General features: G+C 36.5%; 1 protein-coding gene and 1 long non-coding RNA gene across 2 annotated transcripts in view; one reads left to right on the top strand and one right to left on the bottom strand.

Annotated features, from left to right (window-relative positions):
• LOC109490651 overlaps positions 1 to 1,495 on the bottom strand; it is a 55,664-nt gene extending 54,169 nt beyond the window's left edge. Inside the window, exons 1-2 of the long non-coding RNA XR_002144005.2 lie at positions 1,430 to 1,495; positions 1,171 to 1,316 (exon numbers count right to left, since the gene is read on the bottom strand). This is a non-coding gene — a long non-coding RNA (uncharacterized LOC109490651). The remainder of the gene's footprint in view (positions 1 to 1,170; positions 1,317 to 1,429) is intronic.
• Positions 1 to 19,300, top strand: part of CNTNAP5 (contactin associated protein family member 5) — an 820,239-nt gene that overhangs the window by 611,272 nt on the left and 189,667 nt on the right. The gene's annotated exons all lie outside the window — the stretch shown is intronic.

The following is a 19,300-nucleotide window of genomic DNA, read 5'->3' as shown; positions in this document are numbered from 1 at the left end:
GTTAGGAATCATTTTTATCTCTACTGGACAAAAATCCACTAATTAACATGTATTGTGGTCCTAATCACTAGTAAAGAACAAGTCAAACAAAGATAAATCCTTTAAAGAAATAATTAATCCCCTAGATAATTAAATAATCTTTTAGCGAATTAAATTAAGTATTGGATGGGCCTGCTAAACAATGCTTTGATATGACCTTCAAAGAGTTAGCCATCCTTCTGCCTTAATTCTAAGTTTCAAGTAACTTTTCTTAATAAAGGAACATGCTGTCTTCTATTTTTCTTAAACCACAAAACTACCCTGGTATTCTTTGGTTTCACAATTTTTATTCTTTTAATTCTTCTATTAAATTACAACAATAACAACAAAAAATGAGTCCAGATCTCACTGTTTTGCCATCCACCGGTGAAAGAATAGATGGTAGCTGAAACCATCCCTCAGTTCCTGAGGAAGATGTGTTGTGCTGGAGATGATGGGAACAGGAATCAGAAGCCGAGCTCTATCCTTAATGGAGAAACTGGGAATGTGGGCCCAGTAATGCTGTGTCTTCTGGTTTTCTAAGCAGGCCCAGAAATCCAAATTTTTTAGGTTAAATCTCTTGATGTTTAAATGTTGGCAAATTGGTTTGAAAAGTTAAAAACATGTCATGGGTCAAAAATTGAAGGCTACCTCTGATCAGGGATCTTCCATCTCAGAATTTCTTAAATAGAATAGGCTATGGTAGGGAAATTTTAGTTTATTTGATACCTTTGTTCATGCATTGTGATAGAAACCCAGTGAATATAGCCTATATGAATTTGGATCTTCTTGATGCTACTGCAACTAGTCTCCTAGAGGATACCTCTTTCTTTCCTTCCCAAGTCCTTTGAGTTATTGTCCCTTCACTTTGCAATTTCCCCTTTTTCTATAAGTCACTGGAGTGGCACCAACAGGACTGCCCCCCATCTCCTTGCCCTCAACATCCAAATGGTTCCTGGTTTTATATACTATATCCTTAATATGGTTTTATATACTATATGCTTAATATTCCCAAACCACCTGGTCTCCTCCACCTCTACCTGGTTTAGTTCAGGCCCTTCTCATTTTGTATTAATTATAACAGTCAAGATGCCTGTGGACAAAAGTAACAGAATCAGTTCAAAATGATTTAGGCAAAAAAAGATTTCTTACCTCATTTACAAAAAGTTTTACATTTTGACAGTTCCAGGATTGTGTAATTCAGCATCTCATGACAAACAAGTTCTTACAATGTTTTCAGTGTTTTCCTCAAGCTTCACCCTCACGATCCCCTGATATATGTAGGAGTTTCAGCCTCTCTGCAGAAAGAATAGCATCCATTAGCAGAGCAAGGCCCTCCTCAGGACCCATTTTAAGCCCCCTGGCCTGATATCCTTTTACATCTTATTGGCCAGAATTGTATAATACATACCTGTCTAAAACAATTACTGAAAAGAAATTGAATTGCATCGATCAGTTTAGGCCAGTTACAGTTTACTTTTAATCTGGGACCCACCTCCTCAGAGGCTCGTGTAGGATGGATACATGAACCAAATAACAACAAGGACAATAATGATAGCTAAACTTGAGCATGCCAATGCTCTTGTAAGCATTTGCTTGTATGACCTCATTCAATCCTCACAACAGCCATTATTTGGTAGGTAGAATTATCTCCATTTTTCAGAAGTAAAAGGTAAAGCTTAGGAAGTTTAATGGTTTGAACACATTTACATAGCTATCAGGATTTATTATTTCTTATTTTTATTTTTTTAAATTTTGTATTATGATACGTTAGTCACCATACAGTACATCATCAGCTTTTGATGTAGTGTTCCATGATTCATTGTTTGCGTATAACACCCAGTGCTCCATGAAATATACCCAAGCTGACTGATCCAGAGTTCTGCTCTTTATCCCCATATATCCCACCTAGGTTTTATTAGTAGTGAAAGGAGGATCTGTGGGAGGAAGCATTACTGGATTGGGTGCCAGCAGTATCTGGTGTATTTCTGCCTCAGTGACATTCTAATAATGTTTCCTGTTTCCAATACTGTCTCGCTTGTCACCTCCCTCTCAAACCAGCTTCCATAGTTCTACCAGAGTAAAAAACAAATTTGATCATGTTATTCCACTGATATAGAAATCTCTTGGTGTCTCATTTTTTCCTTTAAGAGAAACTTCAACTTCTTTATGAGAGCACATACGACCCATCACCATCTTACTCCCTCATTCAGATAAACTTCTCTCCTGAACTCTGTGCTTTAATTTTGACTAGTTAATTACAGCTTTGAGATTACAGTATATTCTGTCACATCCCCTCTACTTTGCTTATTTCCCTCCTCCCTCCTCCTTCTCTTTCTTTCTTTCTTTTCCTTTTTTTTTTTTTTTCGGCCAGGAATATCCTTGGACTCTTCTTTTCCAAGATTAATACATCACATCCTTAGGTTTTCTTCCCTGACATCCTTTCCAGTCTCAGTCTGATGAGCTTCATTTTGTTCCCATAGCACTCCGTGTATTATGACATATTTTGTCTTCCCATTTGTCCCTCTCTTCCAGGGCAGTGTAAGTTTCTTAAGAGTAGTCACCGTGCCTTATGCATCTTTATATCCACAGTGCATCTTGGTGTAAACATTTAATACATTTCCTTTTTTTTTTTTTTACAAGTTTTTATTTAAATTCTAGTAAGTTAACACAGTGCAGTATTAGTTTCAGGTGTAGAATTTAGTGCTTCAACACCTCCATACTATACCCGGTGTTCGTAACAAGGGCCCTCCTTAATGCCCTTAACCCATCTCCCCTCCAGTAACATCAATTTGGTTTCTACAGTTAAGAGTTTGTTTCTTGGTTTTCCTCTATTTTTTCCCTTCCATGTTCTTTTGTTTCTTAAATTCCACATGTGAGTGAAATTATATGATTTTAGTCTTTCTTTGGCTTATTTCACTTAACATAATACTCTCTAGCTCCATCCATGTCATTGCAAATGACAAGATTTCATTCATTTTTATGTCAGTCAATGGACATTTGGGATCTTTCCATAATTTGGCTATTGTTCATAATGCTGCTATAAACATCAGGGTGCATGTGTCCATTTGAACCAGTATTTTTTATCCTTTTGTATCCTATAACTATCTAGTGCAATTGCTAGATTGTAGGGTAGTTCTATTTTTAATTTTTTGAGAAGAGGAAAAGAGAGAAAGGGGGCAGAAAATTTATTTGAGGAAATAATAGCTGAAAATTTCCCTAATCTGGGGAAGGAAACAGACATCCAGATCAAGGAGGCACAGTGAACTCCTGTCAATATCAACATTTAATATGTTTTCACTGAACCTACACTCAAGGAGCTCAGAATTTAGTGAGTTAAGGTAGACATTTGAATTAGGTATTTATATAATAAGGGAAACGTTAAAATAGACCATTTATTTAAAAACAACCTCATCACAGCTGAATACAATGACATAACTTAACTCATCTCTTATAATCCATGTCCATTTCCTTGATGAGTTGTTACACACACTCGGCAAACAGTAAAGGCTCCACATGGAATGGGAGAACAGATTGTTAGTTTCACTCATTATTTTAAACAGTGATGCTCCTTTGGCCATAAATCATGGGCTAGGTGCTTGAGACATGGAAATTGAAGAAGTAAAGCAATGGGGCACTTGGGTGGCTCAGTCAGTTGAGCTTCTGTCTCTTTATCTTGGCTCAGGTCTTTATCTCAGGGTCGTGAGTTCAAGGCCCATGTTGGGCTCTATGCTGGGCATGGACCCTATTTAAAATAATAATAATTATTATTAATAATAATAATTAATAATAATAAAAATAAGTAAAGCAAAACAAAAAGAAGTAAAACAAAACAAAAGACCGTAAGCACTGACATTGTTCTTGCAATTCACTGTCTAGGAGGAAAAGAGAAATAAGCAAATCAAGCTGACATTGGGCTACTGCAATTATGCATGTGGGGACCTGGTCAGGAAGAAAATCCTTACACCAAATGACTAGTTTGGCAAAGTTCACCTATGCCATTTTAGTGCCTGGGTTTGAGTCCTCACTGGGCTTATGGCATTATTTATTCTCCATTGAGGGCAGGATGGGTGTCCACCTTTCTTGGTCTCTCAAGAGACTGCAATTTTGTCAAGAAATGCATGGTGATGACATGACACTTTTTGATACTTTAGAACATTGTTTTTGTATCAAAAATAACTATTCAAAATTTATTTTTGGTTTAAACAATTGATATTTAGTAGCTTATAGTTAAATAGACTTTAAAAACAGAATTTTTAATGTTTTTGAGTTTAGATTAAAATCTTATTCCATGTCTAAGCCTAAAAGATTTTAACAATCACACTTAAAGGAACTTTGAATAAAAATTGGCTCCACTTACAAACCTTATTAAGCACCTTTAAATGTTTAAATATGCATTTATGAATCTACTCAATCTAATGTTATTTTTGACTAGAGTGAAGCCTAGTAATAACACAAATTTTGATGTAAAACCATTGGTAATTGGCACCTTTTCTTAGTCTCGTTACGGTTCTCAAGTGCTGGGGAGAAATGGGTGTCACAAATAAAGTGATTGATTTTATTGACTTCTCCTGCCTCCTACTCCTGCCCTCAAGGGCAACATGAAATGTTTTTTGTTTGTTTGTTTTTGTTTCTGTTTTTTTCTGTGCTTGGATATCACCTCTGATTCTTTTCTTCACCCCAACCTGATCACGTATAACAAGGATTGACTAGATTTTGAGTAGAAAAGAAATCTTTTGGAAAATATAATCTAAAGAAAGCTCAGACAGCTATAATGGTGAAAACCAGAATTCAATTTTGAGGGCTGTAAGCTTTAGGTGTGGTCAACTTTTTAGATATGGTGTTATTTCAAAGACAAAGATATTACCTTCAAGTTGGTATCTAGAACTTACTATTACTGGGTATTTATAAAAAGCTCATTTGTCTTCAAAGTAAGCCCAAAGTAGTCATTTAGGGAATTCTGGACATGATATTGCTTGTGGATATAAAGTATATAGATATAAGGGTGTCTGGGTGGCTCAGTCAGATAAGTGTCTGCCTTCTGGTCAGGTCATGATCTCATGGTCCTGGGATTGAGCCCTGCAGGGAACCTCCTTCTCCCTCTCCCTCTGCTGCCCTCCCTGCTTGTGCTCTCTCACTCACTCTCTCTATCAAATAAATACATAAAATCTTAAAAAAATAAAGTATATAGATATGTCATATTGTGAATATAGCATTTTGTGCTATATATTATACATTATAGTATATTAAGATGTATAGATATAGATGTAGATATATAATATAATGTGTGATATGTGAATTATATATTATATATATATACTATATGTATAGCTATTATATATTATAGATATACTATGTGCAATAATTAAATATTTGGTTATATTTATATAGGGACACTTATATATTAAATATAAAATTATATTTTACTAGAACCACAGATACATAGATTTTTGACTTTTGAAACATATCTAAAAATCCAGAACCCAGGGGAGCCTGGGTAGCACAGTAGTTAAGCGTCTGCCTTCGGCTCAGGGTGTGATCCTGGCGTTCCAGCATCGAGTCCCACATCGGGCTTCTCCGCTGGGAGCCTGCTTCTTCCTCTCCCACTCCCCTGCTGTGTTCCCTCTCTCGCTGGCTGTCTCTCTGTCACATAAATTTAAAAAAATAATAAATAAAAATTAAAAAATCTTAAAAAAAAAATCCAGAACCCAATCTGTAAAACAGACAGTGTGGAAAAACCTCAGTCTGTGAAGGTTCACAAAGGCATGTTCTTGACTTACAGAAAATATCTCATTGACACTTTAGGTATAGCTCCAGCACATTTTGTTCAGTAACTCTTAAGACAAATTAGAAAATACAAGTTCACAGAGGAGATGAAGAAAGACAGGACTACTAGAACAAGAACATAAGACAGCAGAAAATTGTAATAAGAGACAAAACATGTTCTCATTGTTGCCCACAGAAATTCAGAGTTATGTACAATATTTGGTCGGATACACATGGCGGCCAAACTTCGTGGGTATTTCTCTGAGGAGGATGCCTTTTGAGCTCCAAGCCTTCTGCTCAACTATTCAAACAATTACTGTGTGTCAGACATTGGGCTAGGATACAAAAAGGAGTAAGACATTCCACACAACTCTCCTAACATTGGGATCCTGTTACTTAGAAAACACATTTGACTGTTGAAATAGGGGCTCAAAATAGGAATGACTTGAACACAAGACACATTTATGTCTCTCACATAATGATCCTTGGTTATTTTAGTTCAGCCTTCTTCTTTCTCATTGTTCTGCCATTCCCAAGAGGTTGAACTTCTCTTCATGATCTTGGGCCTCTCTCCACCATGTTCCCAAGGAGGCTGCAGTAAAGAAACAAGGGCATGGTCCCTTCCTTTAAAGGACACAAGTCATTTATACTCATAAACCACTAACCTGAACTTAATCACATGGCTTTACCTCACTGCAAGGAAGCATTGGAAATACAACCTTTATCTGGGTGACATACCCCCTAAAATTCCATTGTTATAGGAAAGAAAGAATGGATATGGAGGAACAACTACCAGTGTCCATTACCTTGTCCAATAGAGGAAGATGGACATGTGAATAAATAGACACAAATCATGACTTCCAAGTCCCCTTCTCAATGTGCAAAGTTTATAAGTTTAATTCTACCCAAGATGATCTCCCATTGAAATATACCAGAACCAACCAAAAATACAAGTTTATGGCTCATATAAAATCAAAACTTACTGAGATATATGTTTACATAAGTCCTGTGAGCAGTTACATTTTCAAACTCAGGTATACTTTGATTTAGTTCCTCTTTTATTTCTTAACTATAAGGTTGAATTTAAAAAAAAAAAGTCATCTGCTCTCTTCTATTTATTCTCTACATCTTTCTCTTGCCAATGGACAGTTCTTTATTTTTAAATTATCCTCATATTCTTGCCAAGCCCCCTACACAACCACCACCAAAAACAAAATGATAAAAAACTGAAAAAAAATTAAAGTAGCTCTAAATATTTAAACAATCCCTGGTACATACAGTTCTTACTCATGGTAATGACTTTGAATGTTTTTTTTTTAAGATTTTATTTATTTATTTGGCAGAGAGAAAGACAGCCAGCGAGAGAGGGAACACAAGCAGGGGGAGTGGGAGAGGAAGAAGCAGGCTCCCAGTGGAGGAGCCTGATGCGGGGCTCGATCCCAGAAGACCGGGATTACCCCCTGACCTGAAGGCAGATGCTTAACGACTGAGCCACCCAGGCGCCCCAACTTTGAATGTTTTGAACTATATTCTCTATTTTAAAAAGTTTGGGTAGAATAAAACTGGTATAAAAACATTATTATAATTATTTTTCTTAAAATTGCATGATAAAAAAATCTGCATCTATCACTTGGGAAGTGCACTTATAGAATGCCTCCCTTTCTGAAATTTCTGGACAAATCATGTGTAGCAGTAATAGTATTGGTAGTAGTAAAATCTATCACCTACATGATACCTGAAAACTCTAAATATCTTTAATAGGCTAACATCTTACCAATGTGCATTTGTTTTTTAATTACATAGACTGTAAACAACTTAAGAGAAATGAAAAATCTTTGCTTTCTCTATATTCTATCCATACTTAAACAGAAATCTAACACATACTATGTGTAAAAACCCATGCTAGATATTGGGGATGTCTCAGTGGATGGAAAATACAAACATACACACATTTTTTAGAATAGGCAACTACTAGATGAAGAGTAAATAGGTATTGGTTAGCTGATAGATTTTTCTGGCATGGTACCTAGTTAGGATGAGAGGAAATAAAATTAGGCTGTTGGTCTCTTTGCAATTTCCAACAACCTATGGATAAATATAAATCTCTTGGGAAATCATTCTGCTCTAAAATAGGGCTGGTCTGGCAAAACTTCTGTGGTATTCAGTGAAGTGTTCCTTTGCCTAATTTCTTCCTGTTACTCATAATCACCCCCTGCTTAAATACTCTGGGTGCTTATCCTCTTCAACATGACTAAATATCTAGATGATCGTCCCCCACACTTTATTTTCATTTGGCCAAGCTCCCACTATATGATTATTTTAATCAAGAGCACCATCTCCTTTAACCATGATAGCAAATGATGCCATTTCCAGAGTAGGGTGGAAATAAAAATGGTTAGATTCCAATTTGACTTGCTGTGTGATGGTGATTCAAAGGGGATGGAGGAGAGGAGTGTATGCTCTGTTTGCCACAGTGAAGTTCAGAGGCTGCATGCTGCCAGATTGGCATAATTTTTACCTCTCAAAGGTTTTTATTTCAGAATAGAACTGTGGAAATTGTGTTATTGAAACATTTAGGGAGTACTTGAGTAGTGTTGAATATTGTATGTTAACATGTAGAATAAAAGCTCCTGCCCAGAGACTCCCAATAATTGGTTTAAATAGATGATAGCACAGACAATTGTAAAATAAACCATTGACTTGACACAGTGTCCCCCAAACCATGGTGTGCATAAGAATCATCTGGGGAGCTGCTGAAATGCTGATTTCTAGGCCTTATCCCTAGAAATTCTAATTCAGTTAATGCAACAGAAGGGCCTGGAACCTGGAGTTTAAATAATTGGAGGACACCCTGCATGATTCTGTTGCAGCTCACGTATAGATTCTAACCTTTACAGAATATTGGGAGATCTCATATTAACAATATAAGTCATGCTGGTTTAAGTTGACTGTGAAATGTAGGGGAATAAGGATGGAATTTTCATAGATCACTCTTACCTTCGAGAGGTATTTGATTTGTTCCTCTTGAAATTCATGTCTGTTTGACTGCTGGATACAAATACAAATATGTTCATACAGGGTTTTACAGAAGTAAATATGGATGGATTGTTCCATAGTAAACGTCAGACACTCCTTATGGCTGAGGATACACAAAGTTCCAAATTGCTTTCCCACTCTCAAAGACGGACTTGAAGTGTGAATGCAGTTTATCCACATGGACGTGACGGCACTATCATGTGGTGACATTGCCGTCTGTCCAGAGCAGTTCTTTCAAATCTTTGTACCGAATACATTAAAAGATTAACACATACAAAGAGGAAACAGTTTGCCTGATCTCACCTAAATTCCCAAATTTCCAGTCCCACCTCATTCTAACTAAATGTGATTGAACATGAAACCTTTAAATCAGAAACATAAAAAAAAAATACAAAGACAAATGATTATTATTTATTAAGCTTCCCCCCGCCCCAACTGCCTTGTGCCAGAGAAAGAGATCCTACTTGGGTTTGGTAATAAGGAAAGATAACTTTTTCTAGTTTCAATTTATAAGTCCACCCTTCCATCTAAAGTTTATTTTTCTATTTTTTAAAATATTTTACTTATTTATTTGACAGAGAGAGAGGGAAGAGCACACAAGCAGGCAGGGCGGCAGGGAGAGGGAGAAGCAGGCTTCCCATGGGCAGAGAGCCCAACATGGGGCTCCATCCAAGGACTCTGGGATCATGACCTGAGCTGAAGGCAGTTGCTTAACCTACTGAGTCACTCGTGTGTCCGCCATCCTTCCATCTAGAAGAAAAAATGTAAATATCAGTCCAAAAAGCTCTTCATTTTTCAGAAGTTAACATTAGTGAACTTCCCTGACCTTTGTTTTTCCTGTGTGTGCGTGTGTGCGTGTGTGTGTGGTTTTTTTTTTTTTTTTTTTTTTTTTTTTTNACAATGCTATAATGTGTTAGGGTATAAACTATGGAAAGGAAAAAAAGAAAAGAGCCCAAACTGTCCATTTATTGAAACACAAACAAACAAAAACCCAACTATTGCCTGCTGTTGCCGAGACAGTGTTGGTGGTTATGTGTGCTGAACATAATCCCTTTGGATGTGATGGACTTTCATATTTTGTTTCCTTTGGCACCAAATATGTACATTTGCTAGATTCTGGAAACATTATGGAAGTCTTATGAGGTTAGTGACTTTAAGGAATGGCAGGACTCATTAAAGGGCAAGCCAGTAACTTTATTGAACAAAGTGACTGAGTGCCCTGCAAGACAAGAGACAGAGCCCTGCCATGGTAAGAGAATAAGTGGATTCTGACAAGGCCCAGTTCTTCTTCTACCTTGGGTAAATTGTTTAACCTCCCCAAATCTCAGTCTCTCCAGCTATCAAATGGGTCTAAAAAACTCCCTATATAGAATATTAAAATGATGTATCTAAATCATCTCTTATAATTAACTAGTAAGTAATACATGTGTAAGAAATATTTAATTCCTCATTGTCTTCTGTGAAGTGCATGCACCTTAGGGGATACAAAGATTTTTAATACTGTGCTTGACATAAATGTTTTACAAAATAATGAAATAAAATTCCTGTCTTCGAGAGACTATAATCTAAAAGTAAATATGAGGGACAGCCATAAAGAATGGCCTGACCAAGTAGTAAGCTTATTATGGAATTGGAAATGGAGGGGATATCATTTGTGCTGATATCTGGTTATTTAAAGGGATTTTTAAATGACATTTAGTATTAATTTCCTTTCTGAATTGCAATTTCACAATAGAAATTTGGAAAATTTCTTGCATGAGGCGATTTTCAATGGCTGCATAATAGTTCTTTATGTGATTGTGTGGCAATTTAATCATTCCTCTATTGAACGGATTTAGATTATATCCCAATTTTTTTAATTCTGAATACTACTACTATGAACATTTTTAGCAAGAAATATTTTAAAAGATCTTTAGAAGTAGAGTTGTAAGACTAAAAAAAAAAAGATTACCAGTGTTCCTCTAGAAAGTTTGTCTAACGTTTCGGACAGCAAACAGCTAAGATTTTCATATGAAAAAAATGAGGTTGGTCCTTGAAGCCCAAGTCCCAGTGGTCAGAATTTTAGTGGAGGACTGTTTGCAGTTTTCTTTGCCTGGAACATGATTTCTTTGGGGAAAGTCCTAGAGAAAGAAGAGACTGGTGAATTCTTAGGTGTGTGAGATTCTCCCAGAGATTCTCCCATGGTCTTTCCTGAATTCAGGATTATGAGTAGCCCAGCCAATGGGAATGAGATGGGAGTGAGGATCTTAGCTCAAAGACAGTTTTGAATTATTTGTGCATCCAGTGCTGTCTATGTCCCCTATGTATCTGGGTTCTCATGTTGACCCCACATGTGGAGACCAGTCCCCAAGGCTGGGCTTCCATTCTTTAATCTGTAAAAAGAGAGTGTGGGCTGCCTGGATGTCTTGTGTTGACTAATTTATTGGTTGTTTTCAGAGTTTGTATCTGAAGAATTTTAACTGCTAAATATTGTCACTAAAACTGTTGAAAAACCCAGTGGTTTCCTCCTTTGAATATTTTCTGAAAACATGTGTTCCCATTTCCCCCGTCGAAGCTGAATTCAGTCACATCTGGTTGTTTCTCCCAATCCCTGTTCTGCTCTGATGAGTTTAGAGTGTACAACTGATGAAACCAGAAATAACTTAGCAGATGGTGGTATTTCAGGAAACAACTTTTTTTTTCCAATCCCCAATTTTTAAATGACTCAGAAAACGAAAAATTTTTAAATTATTTCAAATTTTCAGGTGACTCTACTACTTTTAGAACTAGTTGTTTTTTGTTTTTTGTTTTTTAAAGATTTTATTTATCTATCTGAGAGAGAGAGATCACAAGCTGGGAGCAGGGGTAGAGGGAGAAGAAGGCTCCCCACTGAGCAGGGAGCCCAATGAGGGACTCAATCTCGGACCCTGGGATCACGACCTGAGCCGAAGGCAGACGTTTAACCAACTGAACTACCCTGACACCCTGGAACTAGTTTTAGTAGAAACCAGATCATAGGACATGGAGAGAGAAAAGGTAAAGCCAGAAATTTCATTGTCTCTGAACAAGCCTTGCTGGGAGCCTTATAGGTACAAGACACAACTATATTCAGAAATTCAAATGTAAAGTTTAAACCAATTTGGTGTAACAAAATATTCATTGTATGTTTCCCCCAAAAGAAAAAATATATCATTTTTGTACCTATGTCTCTTTAGGTATAAAAATAAAATGCTTAATTTCTTTGAAGGCTAATGAGAAATTTATAGTTTACTAGATCATATTGAGAATACAATTTTTGAACCCTTATTATTTTTTTCCTCTGATATGTTTTAAGGTGGTAAATGTTTTCTTTAGTATCAACCTAAATAATACTGTTTCACAGATTGTAGAACATTTGTCTGTCTAGCTCCCATCTTTTTGCAACACTCACACGTTGACTAGGGTGTGAAGCTGGCAAATCCTGTTAAACACATAGAAGGAGAGCGTATATTCCAATACTCACCTTTGCCTCTGCCCAGCTCCCTCTCCACACCAGGTGGTAGACAGATGTCAGTACTCAGAATTGACAGACAGATTTCCACTTTGTTTATCTGTAAGAGTTAAAGGAAGTGTGCTGGAAACAGACAAACAAAACAAAGGAAAAAGCAGAAATCCCAGAAGATACCAAAGTTAGTAGCTTTTAAAAACAAATGGAGGGATGCCTGGGTGGCTCAGTCTGTCAAGTGTCTGCCTTCAACTCAGGTCATAATCCTGGGGTGCTGGGATGGAGTCCTGCACTGGACTCCTTGCTTAGTGGGGAAACTGTTTCTCCCTTTGCCTGCAGCTCCCTCTGCTTGTGCCCTCTCTCTGACAAATAAATGAATAAAATCTTAAAAAAAAAATGAAAAACTAAATTTGTCTTGCCCTATTTCCTTTCATGAATACCACCATCTCCCTTAATACTTACGGGACATTAGACTTACCTTCAATGTGTTAGGAATTTTAAAATTCAAAGCTCGCTGAAATCAGGTGGAAGTCCCAAATGGTACTGATTTCATTTGCTAGGGCTGTTATGATGAAATACCACAGATTGGGTGGTATTGAAAAACAGAAATCTATTCTCTTACAGTTCTTAAAACTAGAAGCCCAAGATTAAGGTGTAGGCAGGGTTGGTTTCTTATTCTGAGGCCTCTCCTCTTAACTTGCAGATGTCCACTTTCTTGCTGTGTCCTCACATGGTCTTTCCACTGTGCATGTGCATCCACTTGTGTCTTTTCCAAAGAAGAGACTTTATAAGGGCACCAGTCATAGTAGGTTAGTGCCTCACACTAACAGCCTCATTTCAACTTAACCACCTCTTTAAAAATGTTTAGGTACTTGGAGCTGGCACTTCAACATGTGAATTGGTGTGTGGTGGAGAACATTGTAGCCCATAACAGGTATAAAGAACTAAAAATAATTACACATCATTAATCAGTTACCAATCTTTTCTGAGAGCCTCAGAAATCACCTCAAATTACCCAGATGGTAATGTGTGTGAGCATATAGGTGAAGGGTCCAACTTCCCCCATCCTTCCCTTCCCCATCTTGAGAACAGAGTGTGGATGGTGGCTTCTTTTTCTCATCTGTTCTCTGACGCAGTTGAGCCTGATTCAAAGAAGCATCATGTATCACAGACCCTTGTCAGCGAGTCTGTTCTCTAAGTGTCTTCTATCAATCACTTATACAGAGCCCAGCTCAGAAAAGTAGTATTGGGAGAGGAGAGGATCATAGGAAGGCCATGTACTCAATCTGTCCCTTAATTTCACTCATTAGATCAAGCCTGTAATTTGAAGGCTAATCCTTAACTGTAATGCACTGCCTTATCAACAATCGTCCCTTTGCTTTTTCCCTTTTCCCAAAGGACCTCCAAGAAATTCCTCCAAGCAAAATTCAGTGTGTGCTTTTTGTGGTAGGGATGCTGTTGAGGACATTTTTCCAGTAGGTTTCTTTGTGCCCTCCTATAGAGAAGCTCATATAAAAACTTACTTTCCAAACTCAGTGTTCAAAAAAAAAAAAAAAAAAGCCCTTTACCTCTCTTGAGAATTGGTAAGCTTTCTTCTTTTTGTGAGTAAGAAATGTGTAACTGATGGTATCTTTCTTGTCTCTTTTACTGACAAAAATGGAATTTTACCAAATAATTTGTTTCTAGAATTTCATTTTCTCTTCTTACTAGGACAACCTTAATCTATATTTTATCGTGCATGTATTGGTCATTTTCTTTTTGAAAGCCACCTGAAATCAAAGAATTGAATAGAGACAAAAAATATTGTTCTTTTTCTCAAAGAACATAAAATATCTTTAAAATACAGAAAATTTTACAAATACATTTTTTAAATAAAAGTTATAAATGAGTGGTAGCCATCTATAGCTGGAGTTGATCAAAGAAAGCTTCATGGAAGAGGTAACGTTTGTAGTAAAAATAAGGCATGCAGGGGGGCACCTGAGTGGCTCAGTTGGTTAAGCGTCTGCCTTCAGCTCAGATCGTGATCTCAGGATCCTGGGATCAAGCCCAGGGTCCAGAGTTGGGCTCCCTGCCCAAGGGGAGTCTGTTTCCCCCTCTCTCTCTGCCCCTTCCCCAACCAATGAGCCCTCTCTCTCTCAAATAAATAAATATGATCTTAAAAAATTTTTTAAAAAGTAAGGTAAAGGGATATTGGCTTAAAATCTTTAAGACAATTCTAAGTCTTTTTTGAATCTTCTGAATGATCTTTTTTTTGGAAATCTGGTAACTCCACAAAAAGAGAGCAGACTGGTCTTTGTAACCCAATATTTAAACCAAACTGAATGGTAATTCATAATTTAACTTGTAAACTAAGATATTTTCTATTGTCCTCTGTTGAATTCCAAATAGAAAGGCATTCTTAGACTGCTGGATAGGTCTTTTCACCTCTTTGGTTTAAAGAGGGATCGTTTCAGGCTCCTGGACATAATCAGCAAGGCTCTCCAATGAAGCCACAGTCCAGAAACTACCAGACATGGACTATAGGGACCTCACTTGCCAAGTCACCTAGCATCACTTCTGCCCTGCTTTCTTGGTTGAAGCTCACAAGTCCCCATGGGGATTTAAAGGAAGAGGAGTCTCAGAATTTGCAGACCCTCCTTTGAAATCACCATATGCATACCCATTTCTTATCTGAACACACTTGTCTTCAAATATTTTTATAAAATACTTGTGTTGAAAGTCATTTAAGCTAGACAGTGGTAATTGTTCATGAGAAAACTGTTCAAATCCTGATGAATTTTCTGGATTGTTTTCTGTTTTAGACATTATTTTTTTATCCTTGTTATATCTACAGCACACAAACAAACAAATACTAAACAATTTTCCTAACTAGATAAAAAGGAGCATTAATTGCAGATGGAATGAGTCATGGGAAGCTTGACTATATATGTAAATATAATTGAAAGCAAGTTTCTTTTTACACTTTTAATATCTCTGAAATTGAAATAAATCTTATAATCAATGTTGTATTTTAGTTGAACTGGTAGTAGTTTTTCTTTCTCAGTGGTACATGAAATAATGGCACAACTTATTATCTATGGCAACTAACCTTTGATGAAATGTGATAGCTGTTATCCACAATTCCAGAATAACCAAGAAACTTAGCATACTTATTGTATTATTTACCCTCCATTTTGAGAGATTTTTCTATATAACCAGAATAAGTCCTAGATCCTAGATCTTGCTTGAATTGCACTGTCCTAGAAACCTGTTAACCCTCAGAGGTATTTTTCCCCTTTGTTAATGTGCTCATTTTTCTAATTTGATTCTAGACTTCTAAGAGCAGCCAACAATGCATTAGCTGTCTCTGTCAACTGAAAGGCCCCTTAATTGACTTGTTCCTATTGACTGAGATCCTAGAAGGCAGTCTCTGTTAATGGTGTATCCTGATGGAGACAAGGACTGGGTTTGCCAGCATTGGGGGCTGAGTGCTACATGTAGTGTATCATGTTATATTCTCATCACTTAGCTTTTCCTTATGATAGCAACAAAACGACTTCTTGGAAAATGAAGCCCTGCATCATGTTATTTGATAAAATATATACCTGCCTGTGAGCAATATAGCTACAAATTTCTTGATAATGACCCTGTCTCAAATCTTAGCTAAATTATTCATCTTTTGGGAAATGGTATTGAAGTTATCATGAAAAGTGTACTGCTATACTTTTCAAATAGGATTGTGTTTTGTGTTGTGCACTAGATGTTGTGTGTGTGTGCACACAGACATATATCTACAAATATATATATATATGTATATATATATATTTCTCAATGAATTATTGAGAGTCTATTATACACTGGGTGTCTAATGATTACTAATCATCCCTGCCCTTAGGTAGATTACTGACAACTTCTGCAACCTCATTTCTTCCTCTGTACCTTTTGTGATATAGAAACATAGCAGCTAGTATATTGTAAGTCCTGAGTGATCACTAGCCAATGTTCTCACTTTTTTATTTAGAAAATTACTTTGTATCAACATACATAGTTAATCAGTTTTTTCCACTGGTCATTTTATCTAATTTTTTCAAATATAGAGTACTCTTTTAAATGGCCTATTCCTGCTCAGAAACCAAAATTACCACTTTCATGTATTTTCTGTTTGCAGAATATCTTTCAGAATAATTAAATGACCTTTGTGGTCTATCATGGAACAGAAAATCCTTGAAGGCAGGAAACTCATTGCCTTGTTTTATTTTTTGTTATGTACCCTGCAAATAACCATAAACAGGAGAGTGGTTAATAAATATTATTCAGATTTGGGGATGTGAAATAGGAGATACAGGCATGAAATCCTATTTTTATTACTATCATTATGCTGATGATCCTCTGGCCACTTCTCTCTGGTCTGCGTAATTGCCGAGCTCTTCATATTTTATTCATTAGAAGAGCTGCTCTGTGTCCATTCTTCTTATGTTGCTGCCTTGCACTGTTTCCAGCACTGCCTGGTGGGCATGATCTGTGGGCCCCATCAACTTTCTGTCTGTGCCTTGTTCAGGTCTCCAATGAATATTAGACTTACAGCCATCAGCTATGTTTTAAGTACAGAAATGAATAAAGATGGGATTTTTATTTGTTCATTAGCACTATGAAAAGCAAACTCACTTTATCTCCTTCATGCTCTCTTTCATGAATTTGCTCATCTATTATAATTTGAAGGGAAACTTGATTCATGTAGGGATTTACATAAAGGGTTCTAGCTAGCTCTTTTTTTTTATTGCCTTGTCTTTATTTTTTTTTTTAAATCATAATCAGGTAATGTCTACTAAACATCAGTGGTAGAATATTATAGAATTGTGAACAATTGTTGTATTTGTGATTGTGTTTATGTATTTAAGAAAGAAGAAATTAAGAATTATTTTTGGTAGTAGTTCAATAAAGGGATGGGGGAGAGAAGGACCAAAAGTAATAATGATTCTGGAGGGCAGGATATAAGTGAGAGGAGGAAGGGAGAGAAGATGAAATGAGAAAGAGAAAGAGAAGGGAAGGAGGGAGGAAGGGAGAGACACAGAGGTGGAGGGAGAAGGAAGAAGAGAGAAAGAATGAAAAAGAACAGGAGGCTCAGAGAAGAGGAAAGAATAAATTAAACTGACCACTCAGGCAAGAAAGGGCATGGGTGTGTGGGGGTGTTTCTAATGTTCCGTAATTTATAGTTGGATCTGTATTAGTTGATCAAAGGACAAGAAATATTGATTGCCTTACATAAACATCCTCACCCTCTGTTACATGGTTTTCAACAACAAAAAAAGCCCCACAAAATATGCCATCAGCAAAGGAATTTACTATATGGATGGAAACACTCATGCTATAAGCCACAGAGGGGTTAGTTACAGTCTTGATAAATGGTAACAATCACTTAGAGGTGATCTATTAACATGAGTGATCACAATGGCATTTTGATTAGCAATGCAATATTTACTCCTTTCCCACTTCAACACACAATTACTGGTTTATCAAGTACCTTATTTAATACAAGACTAGGAGCTGTTTGGGGAATATGTATGTGTGAATACCTCTGTGTTTATATTTTATATACATACATGTAGGACAATGAGTAATAAATAATTTTTAGACTCTGTGAGGAAGTATTGGAAAATACTGATGAAACAGTTGTGTCCACCAAACAACTCAGGAAAGAATGCAGGGTTGGGAATCTAGACTTTTTAGGCATTTGTGATAAGCAATAGATGAAATATCTGTGGAGAAGTACAAAAAAGATTACTCCATATCTCCAAGTGTGAGGCCCACCGAAAGATTGTGTGTGGAAGAAATACTGGTAAAAACAGCCAAATGGACGAATGAATGGATGTGCTAATGAGTAGACAGATGGAGTAACAGAATGGATAGATAAGTACTTTCATCATCTTCCCATTGAAACAAATTAAAAGTGAACATGGGAGAGCCATTTGACACAGGACAGGGAAGGTAGTAACTTTTTGTTCTTTTTTGTTTTGGTTTTTGAGTCAGGGTAGAAGAAAACTAAGAGAAGGTGAACTGGTCCTCCCTAATCTTTCCAAAATATGGAACAGATTTTGCTAAATGAAGTGAACTGAAATGGAATGGGGGTGGGAGCTAGAGAAGGATGGATAACTGTGGGAGACACTTCTCTGGCGAATTTTCTAGGGAATTCATGAGGTTAGCAGCATCAAATGTACATTAACTGGATTTCTATTAAACCAAAAGAAAAGAAATTAGTTAATATCTATTTCAATGACCTTTTCTCAGTTACATGTTAAACTTAATTTGTAGTATGTATTTTATTCATCTCCTTCTATCATTATTTCTTTCTTTAGCTGGAACTAATAAAACTTAATGTCTGTGCTTTGGAAATGGAATTAAATCTAAAACTAAGGAGCTCATTAGTACTTAGTAATCTGTAGTGTCATTCAACAAGAATTCTTCAAAAATAAAAGGAGGGTGGTATCTGAACCTTTTGAATGAGGTTCAAACCATCTAGCCAATGATTCTAAAATTCCTGTGTGTAAAATTTCAGTGCCATTGTTTGTTGAGTCCGATAGAAATGGAGAATCTTGGACTCCATTCCCTGGGAAAATACAGAGAACCCTTGTTCTAACGAGCACACCAAGTCATTCTTATTAAAGTCAGAACAAAGCTACAATTTGAGAAATACCGATCTATAATTTCTAGAGAGAAATTCCAATTGGTTCCTGTTTACGTGATTACCCTGTCACTCCTTAGGTAGCTGATGAGAAGTTACAGAGGTTCAGGCAAACTGGCTTTCTGAGAAACAATGGTAATTAATACCATTTATTTTTTCAGGTATTGTTTGGGAAGACAATACAGTTTGGATTGTCCCCAAGAGAGTTGGGGATACAAACTCAATAAAAAGCCCTCCAGTTTTACCAATAAAATACTTACTTGATGTATACTCTTACAATTTTGACTCAAGACAAATTGCTATGAAGACCTATGAAAGCCTTTCATTTCTATCTATTATAGACTGGGTTTCATTTGATA

Source organism: Ailuropoda melanoleuca, chromosome 2, assembly GCF_002007445.2.
Source record: "Ailuropoda melanoleuca isolate Jingjing chromosome 2, ASM200744v2, whole genome shotgun sequence".
Lineage (NCBI taxonomy): Eukaryota > Metazoa > Chordata > Mammalia > Carnivora > Ursidae > Ailuropoda > Ailuropoda melanoleuca.
Note: the sequence above shows the minus strand (reverse complement) of the source record. Positions and strands in the feature narration are given on the sequence as shown.